The 5,120-nt window shown below is 35.9% G+C and overlaps 1 non-coding gene across 1 annotated transcript; it reads left to right on the top strand.

Moving 5' to 3' along the window:
• The first annotated feature begins 3,534 nt into the window (after window positions 1-3,534).
• LOC113456034 lies at window positions 3,535-3,640 on the top strand. Its single transcript, XR_003376920.1, has one exon. It is a non-coding gene; the product is annotated as a U6 spliceosomal RNA (small nuclear RNA).
• The last annotated feature ends 1,480 nt before the right edge of the window (window positions 3,641-5,120 follow it).

The following is a 5,120-nucleotide window of genomic DNA, read 5'->3' as shown; positions in this document are numbered from 1 at the left end:
ATATATACACACACACACACCCACACACACACACACACACACAGAAGACTGCCTGAAAAAATTGAAAGCATGGGTGTGGGGGGGACAAGGGAAGACAGAAGGGGAAGGGGAGGGGAGAAGGGGAAGGGGGGAAGGGGTAGGAGATCTTGAGGGAACAGGATAGTTGAGATGGAGGAAAGACAAAGATAAGAGCACGGAAAGAGATATTTTAATTGAGGGATGACGTGCACCGCCACCCCCCCACCCGTGTCTGTGCTCTGTGCGCTAGAACCCAGTTCGCGAGCTTCCAGCAAGGGGCTGGAGGTTGAGAATACAGATGCAGAGACAGACCGACACGCGGACCTTTAAACACGGATGCCAAAGCCCCAAGAATGCTCCCTTTATTGTGTTCAAGGGCAAATTATATAGAGATAGCCACGCCCCAGCCAAACCCACCAGAAACCACTCTCCTGCCATCAGAAACTCCAGAAGGTCTCCTGCTCAAAGCAGCTGTAGGCACTCAGATCAGGGGAAAACAAGTTGTTTACAAAAAATTCAGGATCTGGAGTCTCACTGCTCCCGACAGAGGGAGCCATTATGGGGTTAGCAAGAAACCTGACACTAGAGAAATTCCCAGGAATCCACAAGGATGACCTCAGCTAAGACCCTAAGCAATAGAGGAGAGGGTGCTGGAACTTGCCTTGCAAGTGATTATCTTAAATGTCATCATAGAACCTTCACCCAGCAACTAATGGAAGCTGAGGCAGAGATCTGCAGTGGAGCATTTGGCTGAGCTCCCAAAGTCCAGTCATAGAGTGGCAGTTGTAAGGCTTTTTTTTTAAAGGGGCAGATTGCTTTATCATTATTATATATTATAATATACTATATATGTTATACTTATTACATACTCTGTGCTGGTAGTATTTAATTTCTTGTTTAGATACAGGGTCTTGAAAGTGCCTCAGGATGCCCTCTAATTTATCAAATCCCTGCCTCCGGGTTATACGTACTGCTATACATCAGCATGCACGTAGTCTTGTCCTTAGAAATTCAGGAGAAAAGAGGAAGCAATTGAAACAATACTTGACTAAATAATGGCAGAAATCATCAGTAACTTGGTAAGACATAAACTGACAGTTATAGTACCTTGCAACTATAAATCTAAAGAGATAAATGTCAAAGCATATTATCACCAACCTTCTGAAAGCTAATTATAAAGAAAGAAGTCCTAAAAACAAATAAATAGCATCTTACAGGATAAAAATACCACAAATTGGAATAAAAATAATATAAATTGTAGTAAGAAAGTAACATCACATTCCATATAAAACTGTCACCTCAGAATTCTACAGGAAAAATATACATAAATATAGGCATTCTCAAATGAGGGGAACTAAGAGTGTGTTGTTAGCTGACCCAGCCCCAAAACTTAAGAAAGTTATTTAAATATAATAATATAATATTTCAAAAAGAGACTTGAAAAATCAGAAATGAAGAAAAATCAATGGGAAAATAAAAACTGTCCATAAAACTAATAAATAGTTTCTCTGTCCTCTGAATTTCCTATGTTTGATATTTGAAATAAAAATTACAATATTATCTGATGTGCCTCTAATACTTACATGGAGAATATTTTTAAGTGCAGAATGAAAAGGAAATAATTTTCTATCTACTCAGCAGGTAGAAAAGATGACCTAAATAGATTGTGATGATTTGTCAGTGTGTAATATAGTATCTGTGTAACAAAGATGATGTATAAAGGGATAGACTCAAAATCACATACTTTAAAACAGCACTGAAGTAAAACATCAATGGGCAGGGAATCTAAAAATGGAAAAAAATCTGAATGAATGGGGATACCACCAATGAAACACAAAATTAAGCTTAAGCTTTTAGCATTAAGTAACCACACTAAACACAAATAGTTAAGATATACCAAACAGAAAAGAGATTGGCAGATGGATTGATAACTAAAGCAAGACCCAGTACAACCTTTTGTGATTTCATGTTTGATGAATCAAAAGTGGAACAAGGTAAATCAATTAAATGTTAATCCAGTAAAGGGGAGCTATGATTATAGCAATATGTGATTTAAAAAATGGTCTTCTGAGTAAAGAAAACCCTAAACTAAGAAGTACCATGTATAACTGTCAATAAATTGATTAGTTACTATAATCAAACCTAGTTATCCTTGATGGGAATGAACCAAAGAATCCAGCAGTAAATTTTGTGAAATTAAAACCGACAAATCTAGAAAGAGAAATAGAAAAATATACAAGACTAGTGAAAGACCTCAACATTCTCTTTTTAAAAATCATAAGTAGAAAAAAATCAGTGGGAATAATTTAATACCCTTCAAAATCTCTTGGCCAATATTCATGGCATTCTCTATTTAATAAGACTGAATGCACATTATCTTCTAGTCTCTACATAGAAATACCAAGACAGGCCATATGATAAAAGAACAAGCTTGGTAACAGGAAATGCTTCGAGAAACCAAAAAGACTTGAAATCAAATAGAATAGAATTAATAACATCAAATACAATAAACTTGGAAATCATTTACAGAAATATAACAGGGAAATCTTCAAACATTTGGAAAACAAACAACACTCTTTGAATAGTTCATGGTTCAAAGAGAAAGTCTCAAGGGCAATATAACACTATCAAACTGAGTGAAAATGGAATACAATAAATCAATATTTATGGGATACAGCCAAAACATTGCTGTTGGGAAATTTTATTGTAGTAAATATATGCAAACAAAAGATGAGGTTTAAATGAACAATCAAAGCTCTGTCAAGGAAAATGTGAAGAAAACAGCAAAATATAATGAAGAATGTAAAGTCTGTCTTGGAAAGCAGAAGACAGAACTCTTCCCAGTCCTTCTCACTGAGTCAGTCAGTATTACTCAGATTGTCCTGTTTGTGTAAACAAAAAATACAATCAGGATTAGAAAGAGGAAAAAAGAATTAACTGAGAATAAAAGTATAAAAGTACAAAGGTAAGAGTTTCATTTAGATTTCTCCAGAGAAGTGGAACACACACATACACACACACACACACACAGAGAGAGAGAGAGAGAGAGAGAGAGAGAGAATTTGCACATGTGATGAAATTAATTCAAATCCTTGTGGGGATCATGTTATAATAAGTTATCTGTAAACTAGATGGCTAGAAACATCAGCAGTACAAATCAAACCTACTTTGCAAATCAGAACCCTAAATATCACTGCCTGAGAATAGGAGAGAAGAGATGTCCAATCATAAAAAGGTGAGCGAATTATTTGTTTTGCTTTTTTTCCTGTTTAAACTCCCAACAGATTATTTGTTCATGACCACTGGAGATGGCTGTTTACTTTTCTTAGTTCAATAAGCTAAAGGTTAAGTTCTTCCAGAAATATTCTCACAGGCATGTAAAATTTTCGTCTCTGAGTATCATTTAACCTAAACAAATATACAATCGCAGCTATAAATCAACTTATGAATATATATGTAAAACATTTAACAAAACATTAACAAATTAAAATTAAAATAGATAAAAAGATTTACATGGTGCCCACTTGGGCAACACATATACTAAAATTAGAATAATACATAGACGTTCAGCATGGTCTTAGAAAAGGAAGAGACACAAATTCATGAGCTATACCATATATTTTGTAAGTAGATGGAACTCTAAAAGATATTATTGAATGAGGTAGTCCAGACCCAGAAAGACAAATGCTGCATATTCTCTCATCGGAGGGTGTTAGTTCCAAATCTTCAGATGGGAGCATATATCGAGGGGTAATTTACAAAGCAAATTCTTTCACCGAAATGGGAAACATTGTAGAAGAAGGGTTAGAAAGATTTTAATAGCCAGAAAATTAGGGATTTTACTATGAGATTGTGTTTCCTGGTAATATCAGAATCTGCACCCATAAAGTCTCACCAACATGACAACCAAAACATGCAATAAGGGCATATAGCACTAAGCCAAGCCAAAGCAGACAGGGACTTTTGTCTTGTAGGCCTCTACACTACACAAAGAACTTTAGGAAACTAGGGAAGTTGGGAGCAGGAGAAATGTTTCTACCCAGTAAAGGAAGCACCAATTGGTTGTTTGGTGCTAAGGGGTCAGCCTTGAAAACATATATACAAGTAAAATTATATGAACTGAACTGCTGGGGAATAATCCTTTTGTACACGTGAAGGTTTGTTGCTGTGATTGGTTGATAAAGAAGCTGACTGGCCAATAGCTGAACAGGATATAGTTAGGTGGAAGAGTCAAATTGAAAATAATGGGAGGAAGAATCGTGGAGTCAGGGGAGTAGGCAGCAGCTGCAGGAAGAAGTAGGATGGACACGCTGTGCTGAGAGAAGGTATCAAGCCACGTGACAAAGCATAGATAAGAAGTATCAGTTAATTTAAAATTTAAGAGTTAGCTAGTAAGAAGCCTGAGCTTTTGACCGGGCACTTGTAATCAATATAAACCTCAGTGTGTTTATTTGAAAGCAACTGTAGTTACAGAAAAGAAAAACTCTACTTACACTGAACAGGCGTGTGTGTGTGTGTGTGTGTGTGTGTGTGTGTGTGTGTGTGTGTGTGTGTACAGATACATGTGTGTGCACGCAGAAACCATTAGTGAAAAAAGAAACCATGACTTTGATGGAGAATTGGGGTTGCATATAGGAGACTTTGAAAGGAAGAAAAGGAGGAAAGACAGGTTGTAATTATATTATGATTTTCTGGACAAGGAGAACAAGAACAAAGAGTAAAATGAGGGAAATAGGCATTTCAACTGATGAAATAAAAAATAAACTATTACTAATACCAAATATTGGAGAGTGTGTAGAGAATAATAGATCACAAATATACTGCTGGTGAGACTATAAATTAGCAAAGACATTTTAAAATATTTTGGCAGTTTGTTAAAATCTAAGCACAATCATGATCCACAGTCCAGAAATTGAACTTTGAACATTTACCTAAGAATAATGGAAACATGTTTCCACTGAAATTGAACATTTATACATGTTAACTTTATTTGTATAACCTCCTAACTAGGAACAGCCCAAATACTTTTTATCAGATGAATGAACTGCCACAGGTTAGCTGTGGGATGTGACTCAATAATAAACCAGAGTACATGATAGATA

The sequence above is a fragment of the Microtus ochrogaster genome, chromosome 4 (assembly GCF_000317375.1).
Source record: "Microtus ochrogaster isolate Prairie Vole_2 chromosome 4, MicOch1.0, whole genome shotgun sequence".
NCBI lineage: Eukaryota > Metazoa > Chordata > Mammalia > Rodentia > Cricetidae > Microtus > Microtus ochrogaster.
The sequence above is the reverse complement of the archived record's forward strand: the minus strand, read 5'-3'. Positions and strand labels throughout refer to the sequence as shown.